This window comes from Merops nubicus, unplaced genomic scaffold (genome assembly GCF_000691845.1).
Source record: "Merops nubicus isolate BGI_N331 unplaced genomic scaffold, ASM69184v1 scaffold14690, whole genome shotgun sequence".
NCBI lineage: Eukaryota > Metazoa > Chordata > Aves > Coraciiformes > Meropidae > Merops > Merops nubicus.
The window spans coordinates 26189-41489 of NW_008582506.1; positions in this window are offsets into that span (position 1 = coordinate 26189).

Below are 15301 nucleotides of genomic sequence, written 5' to 3' on the forward strand. Positions count from 1 at the left end.
TGTGCAAACAGAGAACAAAGAAGGTTCCTGTACAAGAGCTTAAAATCTGAAGGTAATCTTAAAATTGGGTTGGGTCAAGGTTTCCTCACTATCTCCAAACTGATGTACAGTCAGATGTAGCTGAGTGATTCGTTGAGCTTTCCAGGCCCTACAGGCTTCTGAATGGCCACCCATCCAAGCTGTAGGAAAGGTGATGTACATACACAGAAACCTGTTCTGGCACGTGTTTGAAATGTTAGCCCAGCACAGCAACTCTTCCTCTTAAGCAAAACAGCTTTTATTTTGTTCTGCAGAAATGCCTGAGCAACTCTCCTTCTTGGAAACAAACAGCAGATGTGTTCTGCCATGGTTCTGGATCTCACTCTGACCTCCTAGCAGCTAAGGAATTGCTTTTCTGCAAGAATAGGTTTAAGTAGTTAATCATGAAGGTCTGCAGGGTAATCTTGGAGGAAAAAATAATGGAAGGAACAAGGCCTTATAATATTCAGTACTTCAATTTAGCCATGTATTTATCTTGAGGATGCCAGGATACAGGGTTGCCAGTGTGTAAATTAGATCCTAGATGTAGGTTTCTTCAAATACTGACTTGCTAAAAGATGGACTGAAGGTAAGAGTTTAAGGAAACTTCACTTTCTTAGCACCCTGTGGTTTTCCAGACTCAGGCAGATACTCAGAGACTGTGCTTGGAGCTCTGTCCTGTCAGTGCCTGGCACAGAGCATGCCAGAGTTCACAAGATAGTGCTCATTCTGTGTGGAAATTCAAAAGGCACCTCTGCTTCATGGTCATTCTCTTTTCAGCAGTCATACCTTTGCCTTGACAATGACAGATTACAATGAAACCTGATAAAAGGAACTCTTGAGTCAAACATACCAGTGTCTAACCAAGTTGTCACCTCTACCAGGACCTGCAGCAATCTAAGGGAGGGTGCTGGGAATAGCAATAATTCTGTTCCTGCTAAACAGAGGAGGGGCTTTGCAGGATGCTGAACAGCCTAGTTCATATTCTTTCTGAGGAACTTTGGATTCTGTTCCAAGGGAATATAATGAAGGTCTTAAAGGCTCTTGAGCCACTTTGTCCCTGATGTATGCAGTGTGCCATAAAGTATTGGTGAGAACCCTCTCACAGGTGCCTCTGCTCTGTTCTCTGCCAGAAGTCACAAACCTGTGGGGGCTCTAGGTAGATATCTGGCATCTCATGAAATAAACTGCTAGTTTTAATTGGGGTTTTTCTTTTTGCCACTATGCAACACAATTCTGTAGAAGAAACAGAAGGCAAAGCAGAACTAGAAGATAAGAATGAGAAGACAGGCATAAACATTAGTGTTTTGATTACAGGTGGCTTGCTGTAACAGTGTAGGTCAGGAGTTGGGAGCCAGTAGCAAAGAAGAGGGAATCCTTATCCCAGGACAGGATTGTCCAACAACTGCCCAGGTAGGAAGAAGCTACAAGTCAGCAAAGCATTCATGACTTCACTAACCCCAGAGAGCCAGGGGGAATTACTCCCTGTGGATACTATCAAAATATTCATCAATATCTAGCATTGTGTTAATTTGCCATGGAAAGTACCATAGCAGTAGGTCCCCTGGTGCAAGCACCGAGGGTGACAGGCAGGATAAACCAGGCTGGAAAGGTGGGAGAGATGGCAGTGTGACTGAGATGGAAAGGAAAGGTGGGGTGCAAGGCTTAGCAGTGACATGGACAAAAGTGGATTACAAAGCTAGAGGTAGGCCCATAGGAGGGGTGTGTGTGTGGAGAAAAGGAAGGGTGGGACGAGCAGAGTGGAATAGGACTCGCAGGGAGTTAAGGTCTTGAAGTAGGTTTGAATGTGTTTTGTGGGATGAAAAATGCTGTGAAAGGGTCAAGTGCATGGAGCAGTGACCCACAGCAGGTCACCATGTGCTTCTAACCCTCTGCAAGCCCAAAGTGACATCAGCATAACCTGCAGAGAAAGATGGTTAAGCTAAAATTTATCTTGTATTTGCAAGGAAGGAGTTTGATGCAGATGTTGGTTCCCACAGCCTGACTTGGTCACAGCTTATTATGTGGCAGCTCAGCCTTGTGTCTCAACCTTCTGATGTCCAGCCCACAGTCCACGTGGAAGGATGCTCAGCATACAGGACAGGTTCTGTTGCCAAACTTTTACATCATCATTTGGTTTCAGGGGACTGCCCCAGCTCCAGTCTGTGTTGGCTCAGGGATCTTTATGCTCTTCCTTGCTGAATGTGAATTACTGGCAAAGGGAATTGTGGCTCATTTTCAATATTCTTATTACCTTGAGGTTGTTTAAAGCGTAGAGAACAGCCTATAAAAAAATAGGTAATGTGTCTGAAGTAAGCTTATGGGTGATGAGTTTGATTTTGCTGGGAAAGAGAGAAATTATGAGATGAGGTAAGGGAGGAGTTCTCACTCCTGAAAGGATTAATAGTCATCAGGGCAAGCTTCCCAACCTAAACATCCCCTGCTGTGGATGGAAAATGGTAATGTACAGTACAAAAGGTGAATTCCTCAAGGATTGAATTTCAGGCTGGAAAAATATTGACAATATTTGAATGGTCATAATGAAGATCAATGTATTCCCATCCCAACATCCTTCAGGGCTGAGGGAGCACTGTTGTCTATAGCATAACATTGTTCTAAAGTTCAGTCTCAAAAAGAGGGGGCTAGAAATAGGTAAAGATGGGTGGTTCAGGGGTGGCTGTCTCATGCAGGGGGCAACTAACTTCTTAAATTATTAAGGGAAGTAACTGGAACAAAGAATTCCAGAGCTATCTAGGCTGGCTGCTGGAGAAGGAAGACCCTGAGTTGTTGGCAGGAAGGAGATAGACCAAAACCCCTAAAAGGTGTAGTAGGTCTTAACAATCCTTTCTCTTCTTTTTCTAGCTTTGTGTTTGTTTGGTGGTGGTTTGTAGGTTTGGGGCTTTTTTGTAATCAAGATCTTAGCAGGAGATTTTTCTTATGCCAGATTATTGGTTTTTTTCCCTTGGGTTTTGGATTTTTTTTTCTTTCTTCATATTACCTGTAAGGAAACAGGTCTTTGATCTCCTGTAAATAGACTTGAGGTACTTGGTTTTTAATATAAACAAAAGAGACCATGCAGGGGAGTGCAGTGTACTTATGAAGGTAACTGAATCAAGACCTCTGGTAGCAAGCAAGGAAATGGAAATTTGGCGATTTTGTTTATGTCTGCAGATTGAAATGATTGGAATTCTCTGATCAGGGAAGTCTCTGGACTATGGGTTGTAGGAGGCCTTTCCATTTGTGATTTAAATTCTTCAGCAAGGCTGTACAGAATCATGCCTGCCATTGCCATGCTCTGGTGGGCCCCAAGTATTTTTTTCACATTTTAGCCATTTATGTGAGCTGCAGTTGTCCACTTTGGCCTACAGGCAACAGGCAGTTAGCAAGGGAAGGTTTTTACATGCATTGAAAAGCTGTAACTTCAGTGGCCTTTACCCCCAAATCAAACTGCAGTTCCTGTACCCTCCTGCTCAGCCCCTGCCCACCTGCAGATACATAACCAGGGAACTCCCAAAAGGCAGACAAATGTTGGGAAATGCCTGTGACCCCTCATCAGTCTGGTCTGTGGAGGGCAGAAGAAGAAATCCCAAAGCTTTTGCTTACAGCAGCACGTATTTGTGGGTCAACGGTTTCCAATCTCCTGGATCTGTCAATTCCTCACCAAAAAAAATGACCAGTGGCAACAGAGAACCCCACAGTAGGAGATTGAAGCCTGTGGATGATAGACTTGGTTTTCCTTTACTTTTCACAAACCTTTTAGGAGCAGTTTGTGGGATTTCCCATGGGAATCTCAAGCCAGGGATCTCTGGTCAGTGCTCTTGATGTGCCGTAGAGTCAGGGAGAGAGGCTCCAGCAGCAGGGGGTTCAGAAGGCAGTTAAACCAATTGCCAGCTGGAGAGAAGGAAAGGAGAAGAAATCTCCCTTGAGAGAAGCCAGACATGGGAGGAGAAGGCAGATAGATGGAGTCCTGAAACAGGTAGGAAACTTGCACCTTGTTCTGTCTCTCATCCTTACACAATGCCCTTACATCTTTCTTACTCTTCTGAATTCAAGCCAAGATCATAAAAAACAGTTAATGCCACATTCCACTCTGTGGAGATGAAGCAATCAGTGTGTAACAGAGGGAATAAATCCTGAAGGGACAAAGATAAGGGGAGGTTAGCTTGAGAGAGGAATCTTCAAATACAAGGTGCCTGTATCTGTCACACTTGCAGAATTCTTAACAAGCCATCCCAGAGCAGCACAGTCCTGCTGGGGTCCTGGAGGTGCAATGCAGTGGAGATGTTCCACTTGGAAAACTTCATTGTCCTGTAATAAATTTAAACAATCAGCTCCATTCCATTGATAGCATAGTTAAGTTTTATGGCATTTCCAACCAGGACAAGGGGCATCTCAAGAACTTTGTGTGAGCCTGCTGTGTTTTCAGTGGAGATTCTTTCATTCGTCTCAAGTGTACAAAATTTGGTCAACCCCAGTTGGTTAGAAAAGTAATGGGGGCCTTGTGGCAAAAGTTATTCAGCATAACCACACCTGTGGGTCAGAAATTCAGTGTAGCTCCTAGTGGAAGACTCTGAAAGGGTAGAACAGACTCCTGGAACCTCCCTGCACAGACCTTTACCTAGAAACAGGGGGAGCCAGCTAATTAAAATCAGGGAGGCAGGAGGCAGTAATAAGGATTCTGTTAACCCTCCTGTGTTCCTATTTATTTAGATTGCAGTCTTACATAATACACAATTTAAATGCAAGTGCTCTTTCCTTCCCTGTTCCCCAAAATACCTACAGCTCTCCTTTCATGGAGGGTGAGCCAACAGCATAGCAAGCAAAGGCCACTTCCTGCAGTTTGGCAAGGACCACTAGGAAAATCTGGCATGTGTTCTCTGTTCATTGACTTGGAAAAGGTATCCATCATCTTCCTCATATCCATCCTGGAAGAAGGTACAGTTTGCTGTAACAGTCAAGCAAAATCATCCATTTTCATTCATCAAGCCCAAATCCTGGTGGTGCTGAGTGTGATGGAAAGGAAAAAAAAGAAAAAGACTTGCTGACTTCCAGTGACCTCTAGTCTATAATCTTTATTTGCTGTGTTCAAATATTTTAAAATCCTCCCTTGTAAAAAAAAAACCAAACAACTGTACTCAGAATATCCTAGTTTTCATGTTGGACTAGCATAATTGTAAAAGCTTGGCAGCTTTTTCAGTTTGTAAAAACATGAGATCTCAATTAGCCTTTCCATCCTCATCCCAGTGCATGCAGCAGATTATTCACCACTATTCTGTTTTCAACCTGAGCCTTAAAAAAACAAAACAAAACAAAATAATGCAGCAGACTGACTGACAGATGTTTGCTTGTTGGAAGGTGAAGGTGGAGTGCAGATGTGCTCTTTGGAAGCAGTCCTGATGTTTCATGTGGAGGTTTCTAACAGTGTAGTGGTTAGTGTGGTGGAGGAGCTTGTTTCCAGAACAACAAGTTCAGTGGAGATGTTTTTCACTGGGAGATCTGATATTCATCTGATGCTACTATCTGAGGGGATTTTGTGAGATCCCTCAGGCATGTTGCACCATGGAGATTTATTTCCTTGTGTGGGTACATCATCTTTCAGGGGAGACCTCCTGGAAATCTTACCTGTGGAAATTATGGGAAGGAGTGTGTTTTCAGGGCTGGCCTGCACTTTACAAGCTTTCATGAGCTTAGATACTCTTAGCAAGACTCCCCAGGACGCATGATGGTCAGTTGGTTGCATTGGAAGGTCTACCCAGACTTCACATGCTGGATTTTATGTACCTGGAAGAGAACAGGTATCACCCCCTCATCACCTCTGGAGCTCTTCCATCTCCAGCACTTAAACGCTGTACTATGCCAAAAGTCTGAGCTGTATCCTCACCCCATCCTGTAACCCACATTGACCTACCACAAGGGCAAAATCCCCTCCTCTATTGATTGGATCTCCTGCTGCACCAATCCTGATGAAGTTCAAACCTTCTGGCATCACTTATTGCCAGCCCTGCCACCACTTCTGGAGCGATGCTGTGGCTGCAGCTGGGTCAGCAGTCTCCCATTCCAGCTCCCTGGATGCATTTTCCCAGCAGGGAGGAGTGCTGCATGAGAGCTAGTCTCTGCTGTCCCCACGCTGCCCCATCTCCCCCCCCTTTGGCCTTTATGGATTACTGGTAAACTCACTTGTACAGTTTGGATGTTTGATAGATAAAGCACGTATGGGGAAAAAGGAAAAAAAAAGGAAAAAATATAAATACAGAAATCTCAACACTGTGCATTCAGTGTCTTTTCTTTCTAGCTTAAAAGAAGGAAGGTAAATAATGTCAAGTCAATGAATATCAGATATATTTTTTGACTGTACATTACAGTGAAGTGTAATCTTTTTTTTACAACTGCGAGTCCATCTTATTTATTCTTGTAAATGTTCCCAGACAATGTTTGTAATATGGGCTGTGTTGCAAATCCATAAAATAAATCTGTGATCTGAGATTAATGTTTTACTAAGAGACTCTTGTACTTGTGCCTTTTCTTTTCATTTAGAGGGGACAATGCATTGCAAGTAGTGCTCCTAGAAACAGGGGGGTGATTATCACTCTCCACAGCTCCTGACAGGAGGCTGGAGCCAGGTGGGGGTCAGGCTCTACTCCCAAATAATAAGTGATAGGACAAGAGGAAACAACCTCCAGTTGTGCCAGAGTTGGTTCAAGTTGGATGTTAGGAAAAACTTCTTCCCCAAAAGGTTTGTCAAGCCCTGGAAGAGGCTGCCCAGGGCAGCAGTGGAGTCCCCATCCCTGGAGGTATATATGAGCTGTGCAGATGTGCTGCTGAGGGACCTGGGTTAGTGGTGGGCTTGGCAGTGCTGGGTTAATGGTGTGGCTTGGAGATCTTTGAAGGTCTTTTCCAACCAGCCCAACTCTGTGATTCTGTGACTGCATGGAAAAGACAAGAGCAGCTTTGTGTCACAGTGCTGGGCAGCTGGCTCCTTCAGGAGCTCAAGAGCAGCAAAAAGACCTCACCAGGCACTTCAGTCCTGCAGCAGTTTCTGAGCCAGTCCTCCCAGCAGGCCTGTGTATGTGAGCTAAGTAGTTTTGAAAATTACAGTCTTAGCAGTATGGATTAGAACAAAGCATATTTTTGCAACATTTTTTTTTCCTGACAGGTGTTATTATATTGTTTCCTTGGTATTCAGGTGCTGAAGAGAGACTAGTATGGTCCAGCAATTTCTCTGGTGTTTGCTGTAGGCAGACACACGACACACAAAGGTTTTTTCTGCAGCTCTTGCCTGCCAAACCCAGCTGGAGGAGGTGGGTGGGTGTCAGTAGTGAACGTTTCCACACACTGACCATCAGGCTGCCATCCTCTGGGCTTCTACCCCTCTTTATCAACAGGTCCCTGTGGCAGTGCTTGCAGTCTGAGGCAGCCAGTGCAAAGCAGACTGTAGGCAAGAGAGCAGACAAGGCTTCCCTGCTCTGAGGACTGCTTTATTCCCAGGTTAAGCAGATAAGCAGGAGGCAGAAGTGCAGCAAGATTCACATTTTAGTGCCAGAACAGGAGAGTCCAGTCGTGTGCTACGCTCCCACATCCCAGCTGGTAAGAGCTGCTGGATTTGGGGTTAGTAATGAGCCTTACTAAAAAAAAAACCAAATTAAATAAATAATAATAATAAAAAAGGAATCTTAACAAGGATGATGCAGATCCTGTTTTTCTTAAAGCACAGGAAATCTACCTTGGCAGCATCCTTTACTATTCTGTATGTATTCACTGCTTTCTTTTGCAAACACTGTTTTAATTCTTCACTGCTGTGAACAAAACTCTGTTACTCTGCCTGTGTGCTGCTGTTTGACTCAGATCTGGGTGGGTTTTCGTGTGCTTGGTGAAGCAAATTCCCCATTTTAATTGTGAACATTCAGATATAGCAACTGTTTATTCAAAGCATGATTATGTTAGACTTTATAAACCACTCTTCAGCTACACAGAGTTGTTATTATACCAGTTGGAAGTTGATAGCAAAGACAGTTCCTCACCACAGTGTTGGGCTGGGAGGGAATTTTGCCTGTACAGTCCTAACTGCTTAATAGCCACAGTTGTATATTTATAGTGATTCATTACAGCTCATCTTGGCACTTTATCCAGATTTATCCAAAATACTTTACTGACACCTGATATCAACAAGATATTGCATTTATGGAAAGTAAAGAGCCAAGGCAGCTCTGCCACATTCCAGGTGGTCTTATAAAGACACATGTTGAAGTGTCAGCACTGAGAAACAGCCACAAATTCACCTTTCTGTCCTCTTCTCTGCCCAGCACGAGGACAGCAGCGGGTTAAATGCTGCTGGAGGAAGACAGATGCAGAAGCCTGAAACCCCCTGGGGTTCAAAGTGCTTCACACCCCATTCCTGATGCTGTGGCTGCCACGTGCTGGGGTGTGAATCCAGCAGCTATTTCATCCAGGTCAGTCTTTGCCTCCAACTATCAGCTGCTCCTTGTCCACCCATCCCCATGATAACTGGTGTCATCATGCTGATACTGCTGCAAGATCTGCCAAGTTTGACACTCTCAGCCTGAGCTGAAGCTCTCAGTTTCACAAGTTAAACCTTTAAGCATCATTTCTCATGCTGAGCTGACTATGCAGCTGTTGTTTAACAGCAGACTTCAAAGCTGGGACTTGCTCAGGCGTTGCTGTCTACATGCTACTTGTCCAGCTCTAGGGAGGGAAGGAGGATGACCATCTGGCTGGTGAGAAAAAGGCCTCTCCACAGGGGGAGATCTTGGATAAAGCAGTCTGAGGTGGAGGGCTTGGATTGTCCTCTGGATGGGCCTGTTTTGCTCCACAGGTTGGGTTAGCTGGGTGACCAGCACTGACAAAGAGACAGCTTAATTCTTCTTGCTTATGCTTGGGAGTTTTTCTGCTGAGCCAACTTGGCTGTTTCAGTTCTTCTCTTCTTTTTTTTTGTCAAGTCCCATGTTTGAAAAACAATAAAATATATCTTTTTTTAAAAAAAATTCTCTTCTGTGTTAAATTCACGTTTGCACACTGAGGTATAACTTTAATTTACAGGAGCTAAAAAGACTTGTACTCTTTCTTGACAGGATCTTGGGGGGTTTTTTTTGAGTTATTTCTGGGTCTGTTTGGGATTATGTCATATTTCTTGGTTAAAGTGTGTTTATAAATGGCTTGTAAAAGTTTATCCATACAGTGTTTATATATTGTGAATCAGCAGCTACAGAACATTTATGTTACAGGTCAATAGGGTTACTTAAAAGTCTGTAGCATTTACTGATGTGTCTATAAACACCCATAATGCACTCTTTATGCCTAAAGCAATATAGTATTTAGTATTCCTTTATTAATGCATTTTAAATGATATACTGTTAAGATAAACCATAACCAGATAAAATTTTCAGCAATGTAGTAAAATAGCTTTTTTATTGCATATATAAATGGTTCCCTCTAAAACAACTGTCAAAGGAAGCCTTGCTTGCATGGAAGAATCAGTAAAACACACAAAACCTTATTCTGGGGATGGGTAAAGCCAGAAGTTTCTAGCAGTAATCCTCTAAAAAGGGGTTAAGATTGGGTGAACATGAGCCCTGGGTCCATCTAGGATCAAGAAGTTGGAGAGCTTGTACTAAATATCCTTTTATTTGAAATTTCCAAAGGTGTTCCTGGGAGTATCCTTTCACTTTTGTTCCTGAGTATGCTGAGGAGGAAGGAGAGGCCACCAGCTATTGCCTGAGGCTGTTGCATGGGAAACATCTCAGCTTCCAGCTCCACCATGGGCTTACCATCTGTTCTGAGGAAGGTTATGTTGTACTTACTTACCATGGTAAGTTTGTAGTGTCCTTCTCTGGTGGATGCCTGAGTGTGGGAGATCACAAATCCAGGGTCATGTCTACATGGATCTCCCAAGTAATGTGCTGAGTTCTCCTTGAACTGACTCAGGCTTTTTCCAGCCACAGGATCCATGTGGGGCTTCAAACCCAACTGCAGAGCATGCCAAGAATCTCCACTCAGGGTTGGGATAGTCTGGTTCTGGGCATCACTCTTGCAAATGAGCCTGTTTGAGCAGCAAAGCAGGGCAGCAAGTGTGTGTGCAAGTGGCTGAGTGGGTGCTTGGCTTTGTCTGCTGTCTCCTCCTAAAAGCTGAGCACGAATCTGCCTCTAAACCACGAGTGAGCACAAATCTGCCTCTAAGCCACGAGTGACTGGAGGGTTTTGTGGGTGGTGTTGATACAACCCAGAGTGCTGACAAGTACATAGGGGTTGGAATTGGGTTACCCCTGTGGTCCCTTCCAACCCTGACAGATTCTGATCTGTTTTAGCAGAGGACTTTAGAGCCCTAATGGCTCAAGGGTTGGACTTGATGATCTTAAAGGTCTCTTCCAACCTAAAGGATTCTATGATTCTGTGACAGGGCAGGTTCTCTAGCAAAACACTGGTGATGTGCAAAGAGCCAAAATTATTGTTTATTCTGGTGCCACAGGAACTAGCTTGCAAAGAAAAATAGGGCTTGACAAAGGGGGTAATGAGCAACCCCAGTTCTCTGTGCTTGTGTGTACCCACAGCTGAATTACCATCCCACCACGTGGCAGTGTGTGAGCACAGCACTTGGAAGCAGCCAGTTTCAGAGCATTTAGTTAATAAAAGGCATTGCAATGTGTGGTACTGGCTCCTCCATCAGTTGGGGTGTGAAGGATTAGCTGTGGCTTGAGTCAAGATGAATACCAAAATCCAGAATAAGCACTTGGATTGTTTTGTTTCTGCTCTGGACCCTAAGGAAATTGGTGTTCAGAGGCAGTACATAGAAATTCTGTTAGTCTTTACAGATGGGGTTTTTTGCTTGCTCCATACCAATGGTAACACTCTGTCCATCACTAGGGACAGAAACTTTGCATAAGAAACATGCATGGTAGAGGAGAAAGGTTCCTTTGATGTATGGGGAGGGGCTCACTGCTTGGAGGTCCTCCCCACATCCATTGTCCCACCTTTTGTGCAAAACTCTGGGACCTGTGGCTCAGTCTGGTGTTGCTCAGAGCTGCTTTGTATCCAGGTGAAGAAAGAACTAAGTGCTGCTGTTCTTATTTTTACACTGAGGTCTGGAGCCTGAAAGCATTTCATAATGAATGGGATCTGTAATGTATGTTCACCACTTGCTGTGTTACTGGTACACAACCCTTTTATTTAATCTGGCTCACTCCAGCTTTCACTGTCTCAAAATGTTCTTGTTCTAGCAGGTGCTGAAATAACCCTCTCCTACCTCTAGAAATTCAAACCCCTCTTGGTGAGGATGCACTCACCCTGCAGCCAGGTCAGGACTGGAGTGGGAATCTGTGGCTCAGGGTTGGAAAATGAGAAGCCAGTGAGTGTGGGGAGGAGAGCTTGGACCCTGCTCCAGCTCCCTCCACACCTCTCAGACAAGTCAGAGACTCTCACCAGCCTCCCACCCTCAATTAGTCTGCAGGGTCCAAGGCAAATAGTCCCCTTCCCTCAGCATCACATCCTTTCTTAAACAGAATAGCTGCAAACACATTCATCATGCCATGAACAAGTCAAAATGAATTTAGGGCTGTAAACGTGCAAATAATTCCCTTTGACACACTCCTGCAGCTCCTGTTGCTGATGTGACTTGGCTTTGCAAGTTTGGAGACTCATTTTTTGCCAGCTGTGGTTTGGATGTGATAGGACCAGGGTACAAAGGCACACTGAGGCTGTGGAAAGACAAAGCAGACAGAAGTAGTGTGCAGGAGGAGCATGGTCCTGTCAGCACCAGCCACTGGAACTGGTGTTGAGCTGGAAGCATGTTCAATAGTGTCAGTATTGTATATGCTCTGTGGAAAGCACTGCCCTTGCTTCAGTGCTGCTACTTTTCCTTCTTTGTCTGCTCCTTCTAGCATCATTTTCCCACTGTGGTCCCTCCTGGAGCTGCTCCAGCAGTGCTCCAGCCCTGGAGCAGGAGCCACGAGGAGATCAGAGAGGAACCTTTATTCCTGGGAAGCGCCCTGGATTTGGAGGGAGAGAATTCCTTCACTTCATGGAAGCAGTTCTTTGCAATTTTCTCCCTTTCTCCTCAGAATTCTGACAAAAAAGGGGAGGCTCAGAAGTTATCAGTCCCAAGCAAGCTCTGAAGGGTTGATAAGAATGTGCTGCACCCTTTGAACCTGAGGGGCAACCTCAAAAAAAAAGTATTGCAGATGGATTCAACCTTTTTTTTTGGTAAATGCAGCCACATGGAGTGGAAAGATGAAAATGAAATCTTTTCCTAACATGTTCCATCTGATCTGCAATGACCTAAGCACTGAAATCACTTTCTGTTGCTTTCCCCTTGCATTTTTTGGCTGTTTTCATGGGAAACAGGTTTTCTGCAGTCACCATATCCTTGTGTGGAGCTGCCCAAGCCTCCCTGAGGGGTAAGGTAGTAGCATGGCACAGGGTGCTCCAGCAGCCTGGGCCTCTGGAGAGGGACCCTCAGGAGCATTTGGATCCAGCATCATTTTGGTCTTGCTGGCATTTTCAGCCTTCACTTCTGAGCGAGCCAGGCTTCTTTCTTCTTACAAGTTGAACTAGTGTAAGTACTGTCTTGTGTCAGGACATCTGTCTTTATATCCTCTGTATCTGTATGTCCTATAGATGTGTGTAGAACATAGAAATGCACAACTTGTAAGCACTATTTGCAGATAGATGTGTGTATATATGTGTAAATAGCTTTAATGCTCCTTCCTGTGGGGTTCTCTGGCAGGCTTGAGGCTCTGTGTGCTATCTTGGCAAAGTGTTGGCCATGGAGGGTGTACACTGGAGAAGAGATGGGGGGGGGAGTTCCTCCAGCATCACAACAGCCACATTCTGATGCTTTGGGATTCTTCTCCCAAACATTTCCAAAGTTTTGAATGCTGTTTCCCTGAGCAGAGCATCACCTCTCAGTTCAGTGTGGGAAGTAGAAAGGCTTAAACCCCATCCCTATTTCTGCTGTACCCAGTGCCTGAACAAGTTCCTGAAGCTGAATTGAGTTAGGACTTCCCATTAATTTATATCACTGCTTTTGCAGGAGTATTTGTGCACTAGGAGGGGGCTGTGTTTGTTCATCAGCATGGGAGGAACGATGTGCTGGGGAGCAGAGGAGGCTACTGGGTGGTAAACAGGAAATTTAAATTTCTGAAAGCTCTCTTAAACCTGTTCAAATCTCTGTGCTGCACAGATAAGGCCAAGCTGTTGTATGAGCTGACACAGTAGGAACAAACTTCTGGCATATGCACAGCAGTTGCAGCATTAGAATTGTAAAGCACCTTTTTTCTTCTTTTTTTTAATCAAGGTAGGAGGAAGTTTGAAAGGATGATTTGTGTTGTGTGTTTTCAGCCACTGACAGAAAAAAAAAACCAAGAGGGGTTGGAAAGAAGGTGGAGAATCTGAGCAGAGGGAAAGCGTCTGATCTAATCAATCTGATTCCCTCCAATGTCATTGCTTTTTTACCTCAATTGCCTTTTTTAGTCTCAGGATATCACAGGTTTTAGAGTCCTTTAAGTGAGAAAAATGACCCAAACAACACTTCCCTGCTGCAATCCTTCCTTTAAGGAAGCATTAACTTAAAATCTGTGCCTAAACTGGCTTTTACCTTTATCTAGGTGATAAAAATGTACAATGAGATGGAAGCAAATATTTCAGCTTAGAGGTTTGTTTGGGTCAGTACAAGCAGGGGCCAGCAGGGAGCCTGGGGTCCTGCCAAACCCCAGCAGCCCTCTGTGTAAAGGTTTCTTTGGCTCCACAGCCAACAGATTTTAAAACTCTGGAGACTTTGACTTCCATCCAAAGGAGAACATGAGTGTATTGGGTCTGGCTGAGCTGATTTTCCCATCATTTGTCTCTGTCTTATTTTCCTTTTTTCTTATTTTCCTGAATCACATAAGGATGTGATGAGACACGTGTCACTCAGCAAAACACCTCCCAGCAAACTTCCACTCACTGTCTCCTTTCCTTCTTCCCTCCCCACTCCCAGACAGGCTGATTGCAAAGCTCTGGGCTGTGTTTGAAGTGCTGCCTTTAAAATCTGAGTGCTGTGGTCTAGTCCTGGTTCTAGGAGCTGCAGGGAAAACAAAAAGGTGATTTCTGGTTGTAAAAGTACTCATTTAAACCTGAAAGTCAGGTATAGCCACGCTTCTTAAGAAATGTATGAGTCAGAATTTTCTGTTGTGATGGTACCAAAACCACTTGAAAGGGTAAAGGAGAAGACTGTGTAAAAGGTCAAGAGCATTGCTCTCTGGCTGTATTCTCAAAACAATACAGTGGGATGTTCCCAGAAGGACCTGACAGCGTTATAAAATGGAGAAAATCAGAGGGAAAAAAAGAGTGAAGGGGCTCAGAGCAATTTCTTAAAAAGCATGGTCCACAAACATAGCAGCAGCTGGACTGTACAGCAGACCTCCTTACCCCACTGCACAGTGAGCCTCAAAACTCTGCATCTTTTGATAGCTGCTCCAGCCTGCTGTCATGTTCAGACCTGCTGCTGATGCTGGTGGTGAGCAAAGCTCCTCCTGTGCTACCTGCTGCAGCCCCTGGAGGAAGGACCAGGTGAGGACCACTGGGCTCTCCTGACAAGAAGCTGTGGGTGTGAGAGCTGATGGCAACGCTGCAGAAGCAGAGCAACCCCCCAGCAGCCATTGGAGGGAGACACCAAAAAGAGGTGTATGTATTTGTTAGTCTAGGGATACTTTAAAGCACAAATATGCAATGTCTAACCAGGCAGAAGGTGATATGGAGAACAGTCTGGAGAGCCAGTGTCTCAGCCCACCCTGCAGGCAGGCTTGGTGCTGCCAGGACCCTCATCACTGGCTGCACTTGGGGGCTATCCAGCCCATCAGTGCCCAGCAACTCCTCTTCAGAAGGGTGAACCTTCTGCCTCTCATCTTGAACGTGGGCAAGTCCTTGAACTAAGTGAAGGAGAGAAGATGCCAGTGGCTGCTGTTGTCACAGGACTCAGACATCAGCAGAGGGAGATGTTAAAAATGAACTAATGAGTGTTGTTAACAACAAAACTGCTGCCTCCAGGCAAAATTTTGCCAGCTTCAGTTTTCCTTTCTTTCAGCTCAATATACCAATTACACTATGACCAAGGCAGAAATTGTTATAGTTTTATTTTTAAAGAATGTGAACAGTGGCATTTTGGAAACACAGCAGTTTCCCTGTGTCCAGAAGAAATGCCTATTTTGGCTTCCACAAGATGCAGTTGCAAAGAGGTGTTCGGCTGCTCTCCCAGCTTTGTGATCCCTGCAGCACATATGCCAAAGAATTATAATCC